Source organism: Sarcophilus harrisii, chromosome 3, assembly GCF_902635505.1.
Source record: "Sarcophilus harrisii chromosome 3, mSarHar1.11, whole genome shotgun sequence".
Taxonomy (NCBI): domain Eukaryota; kingdom Metazoa; phylum Chordata; class Mammalia; order Dasyuromorphia; family Dasyuridae; genus Sarcophilus; species Sarcophilus harrisii.
The window spans coordinates 489,823,480-489,845,549 of NC_045428.1; the positions used below are offsets into that span (position 1 = coordinate 489,823,480).

General features: G+C 34.9%; 1 protein-coding gene across 20 annotated transcripts in view; it reads left to right on the top strand.

Moving 5' to 3' along the window:
• NCAM1 (neural cell adhesion molecule 1) overlaps positions 1–22,070 on the top strand; it is a 457,101-nt gene that overhangs the window by 256,239 nt on the left and 178,792 nt on the right. The gene's annotated exons all lie outside the window — the stretch shown is intronic.

Below are 22,070 nucleotides of genomic sequence, written 5' to 3' on the forward strand. Positions count from 1 at the left end.
TATCCCAGATTTCCCGCATCCCCTCATGTAATGTGCTTTCTAGTCTCCAAATTGGTGTACCAAAATGTACTGTCCAGACTAGCTCTCTGGAGGATCTTGGGATCAACCTTGGTCTTAGTGGAGGAGTAAAGAAGGCAGGAGACTCAAGAGGATGGTCAAAGATGGAGTCCTTATTTGAAGTCCTCTCAGCCCTTAAATATCTCAGTATGATTACATCATTATAGCACATTAAGCATGTGCCAACTAGAGAACCATTACATCTTCACATCACACTGAGCAAGTGCTAACTATAAGTGCCCTGCTATTGATATGTAAATGCCTCTTTACTGTCAGCACCCCTTGCTTCAAGTAGAACACAGATTGTCACTACCCCCTGACTTCTTAGGAAGACTGAGAGCCCTAAAGGGAAACAGGGAGCTGAACCAGACATTGGCTGGAGGTTTTTATACCTCACCCAGAGTTCTCCCACTATCTGTGGCCCTCTATACCCTCAAACATTTATCATTATCTTTTCCTATCATCCTAACCAATCTGAGAGGTGTGAAATGGTACCTCAGAGTTGTTTTAATTTGCATTTCTCTAATTAATAGTGGCTTAGAGCATTTTCCATATAACTATATTAATTTTGTCTGAAAATCGATCATATATCAACTAGGGAATGACTTCTTATAAATTTGATGCAGTTCTCTATATATTTTAGAAATGAGACCTTTATCAGAAATACTGGCTATAAAGATTTTTTTTCCAGCTATGTACTTCTCTTTTAATCTGGTTTTGTTTGTGCAAAAAACTTTTTTTAAACTAATGTAATCAATATCCGTTTTGTCTTTCATAATTTTCTCTATTTCTTCTTTGATCATAAATTCCTCCATTCTCCAAAGATTTTATAGGTAAATTATCCCTTGCTCTCCTAATTTGTTTATGGTATCATTCTTTATGCCCAAATCATGTACACATTTTGATGTGAGATGTAAGTCTATGCTGAATTTCTGACATATTATCTTCCTGTTTACCCAGCAATTTTTGTCAAAAAGGGAATTTTTATTCCAGAAGCTGGGCTTTGCAGGTTTATCAACTATTAGATTTATTATAGGCCTTGATTAGTGTATATCTAATCCATTCCAATGATATGCAACTCTATTTTTTAGCCAGTACCATATGGTTTTGACGACTACTGCTTTATAATATAGTTTTAGGTTTGGTACTGCTAAGCCACCATTTTTTGACTTTTTTATTAATTCCCTGGATATTCTTGACCTTTTGTTCTTCCAGATGAATTTTGTTATTTTTTTCTAGTTCTATAAAATAATTTTTTGGCCGTTTGATTGGTATGTCACTGAATAAATAGAGCAATTTAGGCAGAATTGTGGTACCTTTTTTCTATTTTCTATTGAAGTTTTAAATAAAAATTTTTTCTTAATTCTTGTTAATTTATAATATTTAATTTTTCATCCATTTTTTTCTGATGGAAGATTAAACTCAACTCTTTTGAATAGTTATATATTTCATTTAGGAAGCTCAGTAATGTTATAGTATTTGATGCAGTTAGAGCCATGTCATCCATATAAGGAGACATTTAGAGCACCTTACTCTCTATCGGGAATCTTGATTTCACTTGGATTCCACATGGGAAATATTCATGACAGCTGCAAACTGTTTTGGCAAGCATCTACCTCCCCGTCATGTCTCACTTTGACATTAGTAATCAAAGGTCATCAAACAAAGTTAATTCATTATATTTTCAGAAATCTTGTATCATTCTGACATTTGTGTGAGAGACACTTTAGTGGAAGAAAGCTTTAAGGTTGATATTTTTTCATTAATCAAATGCTAGTGTATAGTCATCAAAAAAGAAGTACAATGGGATTAGGTTTTCTCAGCAGCTTTCAATCATGTTATTGTAAAGATGATTTCCTATAGATTATCATTTGTGAGTGCTTGTTTATTCCTTTCTCATTCATTCATCAGGATTGCCCTTAAAATCATATGGATCACTTCAATGAAAATTTTGTAAAAATTGTATAAACATATTGTTATTTTTTTCTAGTTCTTTTGGTAATAATATGGTCCATGATTTTTTCCCAAAGAACTTGTTATCCCTTCCTCTTCTGGATATCTTGAGAATCTATCTATCAAATCCACCAAGCCATTCAAAACTGTTTCTTCCCACAAAGTCTTTTGTGCACATATGGCATTATCTAATTGTTTCTTTTCTATTTACCTTGATTGGTACTATTTCATAGTATCATAGATTCAGAATTAGAAGGGCCCTTAGTGGCCATCTAGTCTAGCCATTTTATTATACAAATGAGGAAACTGAGGCTCAGAGAGTTTAAGTCATTTCCCCATAGTCATATACTTAGTGAGAATGTTGTGTAGAATTTGAACTGGGGGCTCTGACTATAAATCTATTTGATCTTTCTTCTGTGTAATGTAATTTCTAATTTCTGTTTTAGCATATCAGGAATTAAAATATTAGAATCTAAATGTGGCATCTTTACTATCTTTAATATAGAAAACTACACACATATTTTCTAATTGTTGTCTATTCATTTTCCTCCTTCCATTTTTTTCCTTAAATGCTTAACTTAGTAGACTCTTGAGGTCAGTATTGGGGAGGAGTGGAAATAATAATGATCTGAGAGTGTCCTGAAGTGATGGAGAAACTGGAAGTTTCCAGGTGGACATAGAATGAATCCAGGAGGTGTGTGGCATAGAACATATGAAATGATGGGAGATAATAGTCAGATAGTAGCATATCAAAGTATTGGTGGGATTTGATATATTATTATCTCTAGGTATAATTTAAAGAGTCTAGGAAGTGACAAAGTTAAGAGTTTGATGGTACATCAAGGTTTATGCCGAAATCCCTTGGCATAAGAGTTAAAATTGGATATGTGAGGGAAATAGTGACTCAGGTGCTAAACTCCTGGAGAAAGAAAGAATGACTCAAAGGCTAGTTACCTGTATTGATCAGAAAATGTATTCCTGAGAACTGCAGAGAAAAAACTTTGCTGAATCATGATGATAAAAAGAGTGTTTAGAAATGGCCTCAGGGGCAAGAAGTATCCACTTTCATGATCAGTATGTTGGATAAAGGAACAGCCAATGCAGAAGAAAGGGTGGATAGGAAATAAGTAGACAGGAGAAGGGGAACATTTGAGGAAGATAGGGATGAAAAAATATGAAAATCTCATAGAATTTGCTAAATACTGAATTGTTAAGTTGAATTTATAGAAAAGGGACTTAGAGGCAGTTTTTATTTTTCAACTGAGATGAATGAGGGAATGCTTATATATTGAAGATCTATAGTGGAGCCAAAGACAGATGATCGAGGGAACAGGTATAAGGATTAACGCTACTTCCTATATTTAAGGAGTATACCTTATTGTCTAAAATAAAAGAAAATGAGAGAACATGTAAAAATACCCAGGTTCTGAATTGTGCAGAGGGAAAATTAAGGTCTCTCTTCTCTAACATCATGCCAGTATAGGAAGATGCTATGTCTTCTGCTGTGACTGTAGGGAATACTGTGGAGTCCAAGTCTGGAGGAGAGAGGAAAAAAACTTATAATTTATAGCATTCATTGTCTGCACCATTCATTTGACACTTAATCTGATGACCTGCAACACTTTCATAATTCATCATCAAAGTCATTAATATTTTTGTTGTCATTACTGTTTTTGTGGTACTTTAAAGGTTTGCAAAATACTTTTCAGATATATGTTTTGATCTTCACAACAGCCCTTTTAGGTAGGTACTATTATTATCCACACTAAATGATGAGGAAGTAGAAGTTGACAAAAGTTAATAATTTGTCCAAAGTCACAAAACCAATAACAGTATAAAACAGGATTTAATCTCAAGTCTTCTTGACTCAGAGTCCAGAGCTCTGTCCACTGTACCACCTAGCTGCCTCATAATTGCCATTGTCTTTAACTGCTTTTTACTTTTATGTGTCTTGTTTGCACAACTAGGTTAACAGCACATGGATGGGAACCATGAGTTGAGATTAACCACTCTACTTGTGATAAGAAGTCTATAAATGCTTGTGGGCATTTTCCCCACATAATGTGGTCCCTTTCCATTTCTCTTCCTGCAGCTAAGTAAGAAAAAAGCCAGAAAATACTTCCCTCTTTTGTCCTTAAGAAACATATCTTCACACAAGCAGGAAAATATTGGGCCTTTAGAAAGCAGGAACAAGCAGGAATTTAGGGGAAGGAGTTGATCTTGGTCAACTGAGATCCATTTGACTCCCTTGGCCCTAAACATATTCAGAGAAATTTACATCCCAATGATTGTAAGCTCTTTGAGTTTAAAAACTGTTTTTGGCCTCTTTTTTAATCCCTAATGCTTAGTATAGTAACTAGCACATAGTAGGTTCTTTATAAATATTTTTAAATTAGCCTGTTTCCTATTGCTCTCCCTTTGGGAAGACTGGAAAATAACTACACAATATCGCCTTAGTGTATTCTCTCATTAAGCACCAATACCTAAATCAGCAGGCACTTTGGATGTCCCTGCAAGTCATGCCTAGAGCTCTTTCTGGCCTGCTTCTCTATGCTACAATGAGAGGTTGCTGCAGGACATGTGATAGTAACCCAAAGGCCAGCTTTTATTTCCTGCAGAAGCATTCAGGCAAATTAGAAATGACTCCAAGAATAATCCACTGCAGTCCCCAAAATGGTCCTAGGATTGGAACTGGGACCTCACATATTACTGTCATTCTCTGAGGCAAAATTGTGTCTGTTCTAAAATAGGAGGCTCTGTGAGTCTTGCTAACAGGAACCCTGATTCTTCCTAGAATTTTTTCCAAATTATCTTCTCCTTTTCCACACTGAGACATCCCATTCACTCATAGTTACGACTTTCCAAACTTAAAAATTTAGTGATTATTTCCAAGCACTCTCCAATTACTCCACATCCATTTTCAGTAATGAACCCCAGAATTGATGGAGAACCACTCAGAGTCTGACCCAATTTTACTCAGTAACCTAGTAACACTCTTTTACCTAAAGCTCTTGTTGTGTCCCAGAGTTCAGTTTAAATACCAATCAGGAAAAAAATGGTCTGGAGAGTGATATAGCCCTGAAGAAAAACAGTTCCCCTCTGTGCTCAGATAGTAAGGTGCTGTTAAGATGAGAAATAGAAAAGATGTTGTTCTTTGTGAGGCAGGAAAGGAAGTCTCTATCACTGCACAGCCACTCTAGTTCCTGCTGGGTAGACACCATTTCCAAATTGTAGAACATCTGTATGGGGACGTAATTGTGTCCATCATTGCCTAGTTATCCTTTGCAAGTGGTCAGATGTCAAGCTCAGGTGAGTACACAAGTATGTGCCTGGCTTTGCCACATGACTGACAGTGGGTATAGAAGTCATAAATATAAAATATAGGACAATTTCCCCAAGACACTCTATCCTGAATTTTGAATTCTTGCAGTGCGTGAGATTTGCCCTTTTGAAGGAGAAAATTTGTAAAAGTAAAGAAAATTGATTTCATAAAACCATATCTGCTCTATCTTTTTGTTTTCCTTTCAACCCTGGGGAATGCACATTCACTGGTTCCTGAGGGAAAAGGACCTTCATCTGCCCTCCTTCCATGTTCTCTCCTGAAATTAGATTTTCCTCACTAAGTTCTGACGCAGCTTCCATTTCTCACATTTTATCATACACCTCTAAGAATGGTTCAAAAAGTACAAACACTACAAAAAGGGTTTTGGATCCAACATAGAAATGTCTTTGGATATCCTAGGAAATTATGCAAGGGCGATCATCACCTTCTATAAGGAAGAGAATAAGGATGTATTAAGTACCTGCTATATGCAACTTAGCACACTGTTAAATGCCTTATAAATATCATCTCACAACAATCCTATGAGACAGATGTCATTAATGATCTCTTTTACAACTGAGACAACTGAGGCAGACAGGAGTTAAGTGATTTGCCCACAGTCAAACAGTTACTAAGTGATTGTGTAATATTTGAACTTGGGTCTTCTTAACTCCAAGCCTAGTGCCCCATTTCCCCATAGTTACCCTCTATTCATCTCATAACATGAGCTGAACCAATTACACATTATAATCCATTGCAGAGGGAATGTCTCTAACTTAGGCTCTACAAGATTTTCTTGAAGGAACTATCCATCTGCAGAACCCAACATGACAGAAAATACTTCTGTTTCTGGGATTCTTATCTTCACAACTGTTAATCCCTTCTTTCCCAAACTGCTTAGTATTTAACTGCCTTGTAATTATTCTCTTTATTTTTCTCCTCGAGAATAGAAACTGGTTTTTGTTTGTTTGTTTATTGTTTTGTAATTGTAAGCCCAGCACCCAGTCACTTTTCCTGGAATGTAGTAGTTGCTTAATAAATACTTGCAGATCGATTGCTATCATATGTTAGCTGTGAAAAATGGTGCACCATTCACTTATTATATCAGAGCTCGTTACATACATATACATATTTGTATTTCTTCACATTTACCTAGGTGCCCAGGGGCACCTGTGTGAAGTTTTCTGTGTGATTTTAACAGGGCATAAAATTGTTAAAGTTAATGGAAATTTAGGCTGCCAGATCAGAAAGAGCAATCCTTTGAAATGATGATGAACCTGGGTCTTGGAGAGAATATGGGTGGCAGGAGAGTGAGGCTTCTCTCATCCATGTACAAGAAGCATGTGTTCTATATTATTGAGGAGAGAGTTGAGCCATATGTGGGTTTAGTAATGGAATCAACATTTACGAACATGAAAAGCCCAGAGAGTCCTTAGGTAGGTATTTAAGCTTCTGTTTTTTTGTACCTTGTGCCAGAAACTATAGGTTTCTAATTATGAGAGGTGGAACATTACTGTTGTGAAGCACTAAACTATGTCTGTTTCAGATGCCTTATATTGCTTTCTTTTTGCATTAATTTTCCATGTGAAATGGGCCACTTGTGAATATCTGTGTCCTTCCTTCCAAAGGATATAAACTAACAATTGTCTTTTCTTCTTTTCTCTCCTGTTTTGCTTTCAAATGGGGCCTATCTTCTTTTGTCTCCTGCTGAAATAAAATTACCTGCTTCTATTCCACATTACAACACAAAGGTAAGGAATTATATATATGTATATATATATTTTTTTTTCTAACATACCAGGCTTTATTACAGTTCCTCTCCAGTCCCTTGTCTTGGCAAGGAGGGAAGGAATGGTAGATTCTCGAAGGCTATGACAATTGGGGAAACAAGCTTTAGCAGCTTCAACCAAACTGGAAGCAAAAAATGGGTTGGACTTGTTACTCAAATGTTAGCCAATAGGGAAAATATTTTGGCCACAGAGATTCATGAAATAGACAAAGAGCAAAATGACTTTAAGTAGAGGGTGCCAAGAATTATGCCATCTAAGTTTCTCAGTGATCTAACAACTATCTATAGGCATTAACTTAGTCATCAGTACTTTTAATAGACAATCTTTTTCCAGTGCCCAACAAAATGATATCCTTTTAGAGGATGTGAATCACAGGATTAGAGATTTAGAGGTGGAACAGACCTACAGGTCACCTAGTCCACCCCTCTCATTTTACAGAGGAGGAAACAAGGCGCAGAGATCTTCAGTGACTAGCCTAGAGTCAATCATAGATAAGTGGCAGAACCAGGATTCAAGTCCAAATCCCGTTGACACTGACATCGTGGTCTCTGTAAATGAACCAGAGGAATTTCTTCTGTGCATTGGGGAGATCCTCTTTGGGACATTCACAGGAATAAATTGATCAGAATCTCACAAAATGAGAAGTCATGAGAGTTGAGATCCATACCAATTGAATGAGTGTCCACAATGGTGGGATCATGGATCCATAAAAATATTAACATGCCAAGGAGGAACACAAAGTAATTCAATAATTCATGAACAGGCCATTATAACATTTTGGAATTTTGTTGAGTGAAGAAAAAAAAAATTATTTATGGACATCTTTATCTCAGAGCCGCTATTGGTTGATTTCGTTCATATTGAGTGTCAGTCTTATGTTAATGACTGGTTGGCAGTTAGGTCTTTGCATTTACTTGGTATTATGTCATAAACACTGAGAAAATAATTTCAGTGTTGAATAAGAGATTGAGAGATGAGAGATGAGAACATTGGGGTTTCCAACTCGATACTAAGAGAGAATTATCTTTAGAACTTGGTGTGTAATCATTTGGTCTTTGTTTTGTTATTGTTGATGTTGTTGTTGTTGTTGTTGTTGTTGTTATTGTTATTGTTGAAGCAATTGGAGTTAAGTGACTTTCACAGGTCACACACCTAATGTGTCAAGTGTCTGAGGCCAGATTTGAACTCAGAGCCTCCCAGCTCCAAAACTGGTACAGCTAACTGCTCCATCTTGCCTTTTCTTAAAGACAACAGTTAGGGGTAACCTATCATGTTCCAAGGAAAACCATACCTCTTATTATTCAGAAAGTTTAGTACTTTTTGTTTTTGTTTTTCATGATAACCAGTTCTAGCTTTGCCTTTTGGCAACATCCATTCCTTGTTCTACTCTCTGGGTCTAAATAAAACATATTCAGTCCCTTTTTCAACATAACAGTCCTTCAGATACCAGGAAACAGCTTTGTTTTCCTTTTTTGTTCTTCCCTTCTCCAGACTATTTTTTTTTCAAACAATTCTTATATACAATAACATGTTTTTTTATAGACCTCTTAATATCTTTTCTGCCTGTCTCTGGACATCTTCTAATTTATCAATGTCTTTCTTAAAATATGTTCCCCATAAATGAAAGCAATGTTGCATATGTAAACTGATCATGGCAGAATATAATTATCTCTCATCTTAAATTTTGTACCTCTTTTACTTCAGTTGAATATCATATTAACTTTTTTCAAAGCCCTATTGATTCATATCAAGCTTGCAGTTTCTGAGAGCTCCAGATCTTTTTCAGCCAAATTCTTTTCTAAAAATGTCTCTCTTGTATTGTGTTTCTGCAGTTGATTTTTAGATGTAATTATAAAACTGAAATCTTATCTTTATCATACATTTTATATTATTGAATTCTGACCAGTATTCTATCTAAGATCTTTTCAGATCCTGATGGTTATCCATCTGTTCCTTCCAGCTTAACATCTCTAACAAATCTAATGAAAATTTGATTTATACTTTTATTCAAGTCACTGAAAAAATATTTGAAATACAGGGCCAAGACATTGAACCATTAATGCTTTTCTGTTCACTCGTTTCACAGTCATGAGTGATGCTTTCTGAATTTCTTTGAGCAAAATCATTTGTACCCATGTGAGTTATCAGAAATGGGTAATAATCATTTGATTTGTCCTTGAGTATTTTTTTTTATCTTGAACACATACTCCAAGAAGACAGCAGAACTTTTTCTTTCTGTTATCAGATCCTCAGGTAGCTAGCTGTCTCAGTAATCTTCAGCCACCACCACAACACCATCCACAACAATTCACCTCTTTTATCTCTGTTCTTATTGGTTTCTTTTTTATTTGGCAATCCTGTGGATCCACATAATCATTTCTTAGAGGACCAGCCGCTGCTTCCTTAGAAGGTCCAGGTTCATTTTTTCTCTTCCAAAGCTCTAAGTGTTCTGTCCAGTGGACCTTCTTTCTTTTCTCATTTATGTGACATTGAACCTATCCCCCCTGACAAAGAACAAGATTCTGTCTTTTTAGAGAATTGTCTTTTTCCATTTTCACATTAGAGTCTTTTTTTCCTTTAAAAAAAGGAAGCCCTTTATTCTCCCAGATAACTGTAAGAAAATGGGAATGGATTTTAAGCCCTTTCTATCTTCTCTTTTCAGAAGAAAGTTAGCCTGCATTCAGAGCATACCTGGCCACGTCAGAAATACAAATAACACATATTTGATGCAGCTCACCACAGAATTCACTTAAGCTTTCTATGCTTACTGCAAGTGAAATTCTCAGGCCTTTGTCATTCTTGCTAGTAGCTCCCTGGAGGAATTGTGGCAAATTGCTTATAAAATTCTTCTACTCCATATTTATCACTCTTCTCACCACATTAATATCTTAACAAATATACCCTTACTTCATTTCCCCATCTTGACTCTTAGCTTATTTTAAATTTGTGTCCTATAATTTGCCTTACCTACATTGTCTCATTTACCTTGTCTTCCCTTACTGCATCATCTTTTACATTCTTTTCTTCCTCTATTTCTTTTTCTCCTTGTTGAATTCTCCTTTCTTTTTTTTTTCTTCTGTCTACTTCTCAAGTCTTCCCTTTATTATTACATTTCCTTTTAAGTATGACTCTTTCTCTTCAAGACCTTCCAAATACCCTTTCTTCAGACATAGTCTCCGGTCTCCAAAGCTCTTCATTTGCCTTCACAATTTTTTCTCCATCTTTAGTTCCCATATAACCTTTGCTTGAGAAAATTGTAATAATTTGAAGATATTTCACAAATGAACCATTCCATGACTACAGAATAAAAACAGATGTAATATGGGGAGAAGAGCAATCTGACTGTGTTACCACACACTGAAACACAATCAGTCTGACTGAATGATTAAATAGGTCTGATTTGTGCAATTTATAAAGATTATGGTATGACACAATCACAATCAAACCTATGTTAGCTTTTGATTATATTGATTCTGTAATTGTGTCTGTACATATATTGTCATATTTATATTTTCAATATCGCCAATTCCTCCAGTGATAATTCTTGTAAAGGGTGAAATTTTAAAATTATAGGTTAGTGAGATTCCCGTACCAGCAGAAATTATCCATTGTACAAGAATGATAGATTATTTTTTCTCCTATTCTTTTGAATTAAAGACAAAAGCCTATCTAAATAGTTCTCACATTAAGTTTTCCACTATAGCTTTGTGGGGAGTTTTAGTTATAGATATAGATATAGTACATATGTGTGTAATTGTTATAACTATGGAGTTAGCTGAAGTTCATATACTTTTGAAATAACTACTTTTAATTCTTGGTTATCTGAGAAATTTTGTTTTTATTTTATGCTAGGAAAAGAAAAGCATTGTTGGAGTATTATTAAGAGATGGGTGAATCTGTACAATGCTCTTTATCTTGTACCGGGCCTTGGCAAAGGGTTTCTTATGACAATGTCACCTCTTTTCTTATTCTTAGGACCTTTAACCTTTAACTTAGGACCTTTCTACTAGAGAAAAGAATTGATCTCTAGAATACCTATGGGGTCCTGAGAACCAAGGCAATTGACAAAAGTGCTAGATGAGATGAGCTATAACATCATCAAGTTAAGGGGAGAGTTCAGGAATGATGTTTCCCATCTGGACTAAACTATAACAACTTTAATTAAAGTTGTTATAATGTGGTATTTTGCCAGAATCCCCTAGGCAAGGAATTGAGGGAAAAATCTACAAGATTCCCATCTGAATGAATAAATTTACAAGTGTTTATGAAATGGAAAATCAGCATGTGAATTTTTTAAATAGGTGGTCAAATTTTTTTAGAGCTAAATGAGATTTTAGAGAGCCAGCTCAATACCTTTTTTTGACAGATGAGGAGAAATGAAGACTTAGAGAGTTTCAAGACACTTGCCTAAAGTGACAAAATTAGTAAGTAGAATAATCAACCCATTTCCCTACTAGAAAGTTTACAGTTTTTTAATATTATGTTATGCTCTAAATATACTTTATAAGGAAGCATTGTAAATAGGCTTTATGCAATTAACATAAAATTACTTTATAGGAAATTTGACACTTTGGGGACAAGCTCTCACAACTTTGGTGATACTGCCATCATCACAAAAGAGCAAATGAAGATATAATTAAAATCTAACATTCTAGTTCCATTGTTTATTGCTTCTGTAACCTTGGACAAATGACTTAGCTCTTGGGGGTCTCAGTGCCCTCAAGAGGGTATCTTTCCAATGCTAGATTAGTATTTCTATAATACTCTTGACTATTCCACGTCTGTAAAAAATATCAAAATTACATATTTGGATATTATGCAGACTAGTACAATATATTTCTTGGTTCTTCGATCATCTAACTCAGCTCCTTTCCCAGCATGATTTGTGTGGGTAGTACTTTCAACCTGTGGAGAAAGTTCAAAGTACTTCTGTTATTTTGAAAGCCTTTCCTCTGTGTTCTTCACAGAAAATTAAGGACTATGCTGACTACATAGCCAAATCTATCTGCTGAGTATTGAAAGCAGATAACACCATTAAGCTTTACAAATTAATTTAATAACAAAAATATTTGATAAGTACTCCAGGGATGAGTATTCCTTGAGTTCAGAGATGAGATGACTTCCTAAAAGCATATCTCCTTCAAGTTATAAGAGTCTAGGGAATACATCTTTCTTGGAGAGTAATATCATGAATGGAAATATATTGTAAATGAATCTCTTCTGCTTTTAATTATTCAATTTTAAAAGCAGATGAGAATGGACATCAAATCATTAATATTTCTGGATTTTTTTTATTATAGTAAAGATAATACATATAATACTTAACAAGATTTTGATCTCTGTGTAAGTCTTCACCCAAGTAGTTGCTGAATGGGTATGGCAATAGTGGTGGGTGAAGACTAGAAGAAGGAGGTCATGGCTTCTGTGAGCTGTGGACCTGTATCCTGGGTTTTCTGTGGCAATCTTACCTTCAGAGTAAGACAGTGTACTTATAATGGGCCTTTAAGTAGTACATACCCTTTTTTGGAACAAATAACTTAATTTTTTTGGTGGGGGTGTGAGGGAGAAGCCAGCAAACATAGTAATAATAATATAAAGGAATAGTGAATGGTGGAAGTTGGACATTAACAATTTATAATGGGCCAAGTCTATGATGTTTTTAGGCCAGCCATGCTCTATGGTCCAAGAGCAGAAATGGAGAAAGTTGTTAGTGAGAGTGTTTTAGGATTGAGCCATCTAGTGACCAAAAAAAAAAAAAAAAAAAAAAAAAAAAATTTAAAAAGACCAGAGTATTAAAGAGGATATCTTTGAAGAAGAAGGGGAATGAATGTATTTTTAGAAGGTAATAAGGTAGTGGAATTGGTAAATATAAGTTCAGTAGTTGTATGTAAGAGTAGAAAACAAGTATAATGGAGGAAATAGAAGTGATGAACAGGTAAGCATATTGTGGTCAGAAGAAAAAGACTAAGTTAAATGATCTCAAAGGCTGAGGAATGCCTTATGATGATAAAGCCCAGAGAACTCTCAGATTCTCATCTGAAATGAAGCAGAGACAGAATTCTTAAGAGATTCAAGGAACCAGAAAACCCTCAAAATGAATGTGGAATGGGACATTTTATAAAAAAACAAAAGAATGAACCTAGGAAGTAAAGTAATATAAGAAGGTAGAAAGGATTATTTTATGGCTATAGATACCAGTAGTGATTGTTTGAAGAGAGTGATATTGATGGACAGATTGGATTTTAAATGATGTGGTGTAGTGTTATTTTTATTTTATTATTATTTATATTTTTATTTTATTAATAGTGGCACTGGAAAATGAAGAGATGGCTGACACTCTTCTTCATTCCTCTGGAATCTAGGGGAGTATGCAAAAGCAAATTTCTCAAAGGAAATAATAACTGATGTATTTAGGATAAAGGAAAACTAGCTTGCCCATGATAGAGTTATAATGAAAGCTTACTATAGGCAGGAATAAATCTTTTGTTCTAAAAGGGTATGAATGCTCACATGTTGGCGTGATTATGTGTGTGTGAGAGAGAATAGGTGAGGGATAGCTTATTCTCTTCCCTCTTTTGAAAAAAAGATAAATTATAAAATAAAGTCTTCTCTAGGTTAGCTAATGAGGATGCTAATAAATTATAGAATTAAATTAAATACCACTTATATTACTGTTCTTTGTGTTATCTGAACAACCAGCTGTTTGCTGACCATTAAAAAGGACAGTTACAGAACTGGCAATGATAACTTCTTTTTAAATTAAAACTGAGCATATTTTTGTTGAAAGATGTTTTCATGTGATGAATTCTGCATTATGTTTTGGCCTTTGCATAATGAGGGAAATAACACTATGTACAAACCTTAATTACTCATTAATCTGACATTTTGATGGCATTAAACAACAAATATTAATTTGAGACTCAACATTGTGATTGTTTCTGAGAGGTATGAAATCTCCAAAAAATATAGAACCTACATTTCAAAATGACTTTCCTCAAAGACATTGGATTGTGGCAAACTCATTATTAGATCCTTCTGTACCTTAAAAGCTTTAAATGAACACTGCAATTTGCAGAATTCATTACTGTGCACAACTAATTAGAACTTTAAAGGAAATCACAGTAGGGAATTAGACATTTTAAAGAGCATCTTCTTAATCTAAAATGTTCTTTAGAATAAAGCTTGTTTTGCAGCAAATGAGGCACTTGAATATTACACATATTGCATACACATAGATATGTGAAGAAAGCTCTTTGGAAAACTTTAAAGCCCTATATATGTGCCAATTACATAAGTGTGTATGTTGTATGTACACAACATATACACAAAATATATGTATAGACACAAACTGAATAATGTATTTGACCTGTAGTATTTAGAAATGATGCTTGTTTTCCTTTATACAGACCAAAAGGACTGTAACAAAGGCAACAAGAAGGGACAAGACAGAAATGCAAATGAGATGTCCATATTGCACTCTGAAGTTGAACAAAAAAACCCACAGACACACAAATCTAATTAGTTTCTAAAGCCAGCTTTACTCCAGGAAAAAAAATTCTCATCTAAGAAAACAGCAGTGAGAGCTGTGCATGTCCCAGGTGTATGGGTGATTACAGAAAAGAGCAGAAAAAAGCCGCTGATGTTTGGATCAGCTGCCACTGTGCTACCCAAATGTGTTTACCGAAAGAATATAAAATTGAGCATGGATAACTCCTCTCTTTCCCAAAATTGATTAATTTCTAGACTTGCTGGCAGATTTTTTTTTATATGGACAGGCATCGGTTTTGAAAGATGATTGTGTAAATCAACAGCAGGTGGGAAGTTGAATTTGTTTGGCCCAGCTGCTATTCTGTGTGTTTCCCATTCTTTCCGCTTATCTCAGTCCAGCATCTGTCAGTAAGCAGGGCTAAGAAGCTTCTGTCGTTGTGACTGCATGGGGATCCACAGCGCTGCCTGTGTCTTTCCCATCTACGTGACTCTTTAGAAGAGGGTACAATGGGGATGGCAGCCTCACTGCTGCTGGCAGGAATGGGCAGATTGTGGAAGGAGCTCATTTGGGCTGCATATTGACATGAAGGTTAGCATGCTCTGCCGCCTTCCAAACGGCTCCATCGCTGCCTTTTTTAGACTGTACACCTGCTTAAATTATTACTTGGGTTTCCAGGGGCTTAGGTCTTCATGGTTTTTATTTTTTTTCAATTTGCCTTGGTAATACTAAATATGAGGGGGGAAAGCAGTCTGCTTATTTGTCCTGTGGCTTATAAATTAAGTACAAGAATTGTGTTTTCTACACTCTTTGAATTAGGGATTCTTAAACTGGTGGTTGAATTAAAAAAAAAAAAAAACTTTTTATAATTGTACTTCAATGATGTCCCTTCTTGTTGCCTTTGTTACTGTTCTTTTGGTCTATTATAAAGGAAAACAAGCTTCATTCCCAAATACCACAGGTCAAATATATTTATATTTAAAATCTGTTTTTTTTTTTTTTAATGCAGTTAAAAACAAGAGGGTTTTTCTGAGAAGGGTCTGTAGGCTTCATTAGATTGCCAAAGGGGTCCATGAGAAAAAAAAAGTTTAAAAGGTTTTATTCTATAAGGCTCTATAAAACTTAATCCAAGCTCTTGGACATAGTATACAATCCATCTCAGAATCAGAGAGTTATAGAACTTTAAAAGTTGGAAGGAATCTGAGAGATCATCTAATCCACCCCTCTCTAGTGCAATGATATCTCTGTTATCTCAGAGAGATGGCAGTCTATCCTCTGCTCCTTTTGTGATTATTGCTAATATCTATCATTGCAAATTCCAAGTATGGTTGGCTAATTTTCCCAGACATGCCAAACACACACTATGCATAAACAAAACTCATGTGGATAATAGTAAGAATTTCTGTTTCTACCAAAGGTTTTTTTTTTTTTTGGTAGTATAACTATACATAGAGGAGATTCTTGAGGGGAAAAATCTATTCTCCTAATTGGAGTTATAGTTGTTAAAGTCATCTAGAAATACTGTACACACATCATTGCCATCAGGTTATTGCTGGCAGACAGGAAATCAGACTTTTTGTGTAGTACTTATTTTTCAAAAGTTAAGGAATATCATTTGATGTGGTAGCTTCAGTGCATGATTACTTAATGCTATTTGGGAGAATTATTACTAAACTATCTCTGTTATTTTTAATTGTGGGTATATATAATTGTTGCTGAATCATTAATTCATGTCCAACTCTTCGTGATCCCATTTGGGATTTTCTTAGCAAAGACACTGGAGTGGTTTACTATTTCTTTTTTTTTTGTTCATTTTAGATGAGGAAACTGAGGTAAACAGGGTTAGGTGACTTTCCCAGGTTCACACAGCTAGTAATTGTCTGAAGCTGGATTTGAACTCAATTTTACTGACTTGAGTATTCTATCAACTGTGCTATCTAGGTGTATGATTAAGCAAATGATTTACCTCATCATTTGTTTCTATTTAAGATCATAGATTTAGAGCTAGAGGCAATTTCTCATGGAGGCCAGTGAGTCCAGCCTCTTTAAAGGAAGAAGCTGAGACTTCTGAGACGGGTTAAGTGACTTACTTGCTTAGGGCCCCACAGTCAGTATTTGAATTCAGATCTTTCTTGAAACTCTAGTGCTTTACTCACTATGAAACCTAGGTGGAATCCTTCTTAAGATTTCATTCCAAAGAGCAAGCTTAGCTACTTCAAAGAATTTTTTGTCCCCAAGTTTTGTTATTTCAGGTTGAAGTGTTCATCATAAAAGACTGACCTTGTCATTTTGTCATAATGTTGCTGATTTATTAAGAAGCACCTGCTACTTGCCCTTTATGCACACATACTTTTAGCACTTGCTGTAGGAGCTAAAGAATATAGATAGATAGATACATAGATACATAGATACATAGATAGATAGATGGATGGATGGATGAATGGATAGATAGATTTAGATCAATATGATTATAAAAATGTTAGAGCCCCTCATTTGTGAGATTCACAGTATCCTATTGGAAAGAGGAAGGAAATGAAGGAATGATTAGAACAAGTTCTAAGAGAGCTGGTAACTTGCCAGGGCTAATCCTCCATGATATGGCATTTCTGGCCTATTAGTTTTCTTCTGTGTTTACCCTGGCTTCTAATACGCTGGGAAAAACTGCTCACTTTTTTGTCTCAAGTCTATGGCTCTTCTTCATTTTTCTTCCGAGTCCAAGTCTGCTTATAAGTCCTCAGTCACATTCTATGCTGATTGAGGAATGGGACAGAGAATATCAAAGATAGCATCTAGGCCATAAAGACTGTATTTCATAGATTAGGTGATGCACTGGATAGAACCCTGGATCTAGAGTCAGGAAGTTCAAATTCAGCTGCAGACACTAACTGTGTAATCTAAGGCAGGACACATAGCCTATATCTGCCTCAGTTTCCTCATCTGTAAAATGGAATAATAGAATTTACTTGCCAGGATTTTGCAAGGATAAAATGAGATATTTTAAAACACTTCACAGACCTTGAATGCTAGCTATTATTATTATTTGATCTAAAACGCCTTATCTCACAGTGTTTATACTCAGTTCTCTTTCTTTCCTTTCCTCTCAGAACATTGACAAAATTAAAAATCAGGATATGAAAGTTAAGTATCAGAATTAGATGTTGATCCTATCATCCAATGTGAATCAAAAAATTTTACAATGAAATCCCATCTCAAATACTATGATCATTGATAAAAAATGCTTAATTTCTTATAATCAGTTTCCTAATATGTAAAGTAAGGAAATAATACTACCTGTATTGACTATTTCATGAGAATCTTGTAAGGTAAGCTTTTTTGATGTGTGAACTTTAAGCATTATATAAATGTGGGATATGATAGTAGTGATTTTTTCTGCTATCCCCAAAATCAGCCAATTAAAGTAACCCTTCCACTGACCCTGATACTCCACTACCTCAAATTTGCAACCATTCCCCTGCTTCATTTGTATTGTATGGGACAGCTATCCTTACCTAAATTAAAATCAGAGACTCTCAAGATAAAAAGCAAAAAGGATTTATTATGATCTTGGGAGAAAGGGCAACTCCCACAGACAAAAGTGTGGTCAGTATAGGAGTTCAAAGAATAAGCTGCAAACACAGGATTATGTAGACTCTAACAGAGACACCTCCACCCTCTTCTGACCTTTTTTCCCCTTGGGTATGGAAATCCACCCAGAGACTAAAAATCTACTCTAAAACAAAGAGTAGTAGCCAATGACACACCTTTTTTTTTTTTTTTTAACCATATTAGGAACTTATTGCTAATAAAAAGGGGAGGGGAGGAAGGGGACAGGAAAGGATAAGTTTATCTAAGATAATTAAGCACCTGCAGTTTATAACTATACCTCAACTTCTTATTGCAAAGTCTCAAGTCACAATGGAGGCCACATTCTTATGGGAAGTCTTCACTCAGTTTATTCCACACAGTATTAATGTAAATATTTGCCTTTGTTTTCTGCCTACTTGTTTTGGGCATATCCCTGAAACTCAATGGATGATTTCCCCCTCTGTTCTACTCCCTTCTCCTTTTCCATTCCCCTCTACTTCATTACTCTTCCTCAACTCCCAAAAGAAAAGAAAAAAAAAAAAACAGTTTTCTTTCTGCCTTTAAATCCTGATTTTACTAAGCCTAATACAAAAGAATTTCCCTGAAATCCTCTTTTCTTCTATCATAAAGTACATTTACACCTGGATAGAGGAAAAGAAAATCTAAATATTTAGATTAGACTTATTAACCTGGTATCTATGAATCTTAAAAATGTTTTGATAACTATCAGTTAATCATTAAACATTTAATAAGTACCTAAAGAAAAACAAAAGACTTCCCTGCCTTCCAGCAGTTCAGGACCTAATGGACCAAGAGAAATGGTTTCCTTGTAATCCTATGTAATTTATTCTATTTATTTAAATACATTTTCTAAGAATGTGTGTATAGGCTTTAGTAGATTGTCAATGGAGTCCATGACACATGCAGAAAAGTTAAGAATACTTGAGTTAGAAAGGAGAGTTAATCAAGCTACCATCCCACTAATCTACTGACTCTGCTGTAGAGACTTAATAAAGATTGTAATAAAATGAAGAGAAAAATCTGAACTCTTTGAAAAGGAAATCAATTCCTTCACAAGCTAATTGTACAATATTTCAAAGTCTGATTCTTTTTGTACAGCAAAATAACGTTTTGGTCATGTATACTTATTGTGTATCTAATTTATATTTTAATGTATTTAACATCTACTAGTCATCCTGCCATCTAGGGGAGGGGGTGGGGGGGTAAGAGGTGAAAAATTGGAACAAGAGGTTTAGCAATTGTTAATGCTGTAAAGTTACCCATGCATATAACCTGTAAATAAAAGGCTATTAAATAAAAAGAAAAAAAAAAGAAAAGAAAAGGAAATCAAAATCAATATAGATGTATAGCACCTTTAAGATCCATGAAAGATCTAAGTAGGTATCAGTAAAGAGGTGTAGACTTTAAATTTGATCATAATTTGATAAGCATTAGTATTCATTTATATTTTTATTGTTCAATTATTTTCAATTATGTCCAACATTTCTTGATCCCATTTGAGGTTTTCCAGGCAAAAATACTTGAGAAGTTTGCAATTCCTTCTCCACTCATTTTTCAGATGAGGAAACTGAAGCAAGCAGGGTTAAGTGATTTGCCCAGGGTCACACAATTAGTAATTGTTTGAGGACAAAATTGAATTTAAGAAGATTAGTCTTCCTGACTCTAGGCCCAGCACTCCATCTGCTTTACCAGCTAGCTGCCCCCGTCTATATTTTAGAAGCACCAATAAGTATAAACCGAATATATTCCTCCATAAAAATGCCCATTTCAGTGTGATATAATGTGTCTTTAAAGTTTATGAATTTTAGTGTGTAGGAAGGGAAAGAAGATATTTGGGTGATTGTCAGAAAATGCTTAAGCCTCATTTTACATGAAAGATTAATTTGTAGATTAAATAGAGTATTGATTTAAACTGTTCCGGTGGTTTTTCATTGGTAGTAAATGGCTCCGGATATGTCAAACTTTTAAAACATAGAAACCTCCAAAGTGTTTGGGAACCACATCTTCTCAGAGACAGTACATCATTTATAAATGTACATAGACCACTTACTACTTTGATGCTTTAAGTGTGAAACCATTTCATAGGCAAACAGTGCATAAAGAGTTTTGGCTCAGTGCTGATAATGGAGAATAATAGATTGATATTAAATATGATTTAGGTGACAGGAAAATGGTGTTAGCTAAGTAAATAATTGATTCATCATCCCACAGTTAAACCTGGCAAGTTATATTGTGATGTTAGAATTGAATGCTTGGCAAAAGCTACTCTCTTGTTTTAGCCTTAATGAAACTGTATTTAAAAAGAGAAAGAAAATAAGAAAGGGCCTGTCTCTTACTGGGTCTTATTTGTGGCATGACACCATGTATATTAATAGCACTCTGAAAATAATATCAATAAAAAAACAAAGAACCAGAAAATTGAGCTGTCATAGGAAAACATAAACAAGCAGATCCATTGTCACTTAGAAAAAATAAGTTAAAGGAATAAATGAATAGTACATTTCCTATTTGGTATCCATCTTATATTTTTTCTAGGTAATCTAAAATAAAGGAAGAGGACATGATTGTGACTGCTGATCCTTGTTCAAAATGTTTCTCTATTCCAGGGGGGTTTAATGTCCTATATGATAATTAGAAAGGAGTGTAGCTTTCTGAGGAGCTTTTTGAGACAGCAAAGAAAAATTGAGTTATTTTTATTACTAAAGTGTATTTGTATTATTCTAATTGTTCAAAAATCAGCAATCTCTTTATAGAATATTTGGTAATTCTATTAACCCAAAAGTTTTGATCAGCCACAAAACTCCCACCATTCTGGATAACAGAGAGAGCATAGACCAAGTACTAGAAGGGACCTAGGAAGATATTTTGTGCCACTCCATTATTTTTCAACTAAGGGAACTAAAGCCAAGGGAGATTGGCCAAGGTCACATAGGTAATGCAAGAGTGAGGACTTAAAATCCAGTTCCTCTGACTTCAGCATCTAAAGGATTCTACTCCACTACACTGCCTTTTCTGTATCTGCCAAAAGTATTTTATGTAACATTAGGAACAGGAGAGGCAACATGGTTTAAATGGATAGAAATAGGGCTTGAACCTCAGCCTATCTATAGTATGAAGCTGCTGATAGTGATCTGGCTTTGGAATTGGAGGAAGACTTCTCTCTCTGACACATACTGACTGTCTGATCCTGAGAAAATCACTTCATTTCCCAGCACTCTAAAAAAAACTCATTAAAATCATAAGTCACAGAAATACTGTTGCTAATAATGGAGGAAAATTCCTCACCAGGAGCTCCCTATACCATTGAAATCACTGGCCCTATCTGTTTTTCACTATCCTTTTGGAATAATGACTAATTAACTTACTATTTAAAAGTCCTTAATTTGCAACAATTCAGCAAAGCAAAGGAAAGATTTGACTCCACTATTACCCAAGTCTCTGCTATGATGAATTTTAATTAGAAAGATTCCTACAGCTTTTCTATAGAGTTTAAAGGTTCATGGAGTAATTAATAGAGAAATGCCTAACCTTACATCTGTGTTGTTCCTCAACTGAGTAAAGTAAATCTATGGATAAATTAATCCCCAGAACATTAAGGAAGCAAATATGGAGGAATACTTTGCCGAGAATTATCCAAATGGTAGTTTAGGCAACTCAAGATCAAAGTATTCAGTCTTCCACTTTACTTCCTACAGACCCAGCTTCTTAATGTATAAAAGAGATTTGTCTTCAAAGAAGAATTATAACTACCTGGCTTCACAAAGCTTTGAAGGTTGTCATGCTAGAAAAGGTCTAACTTTAGTAGTCTTACTGGATCCTGGATTTAGTCCAGGTAAATAACCATAGGATATGAATT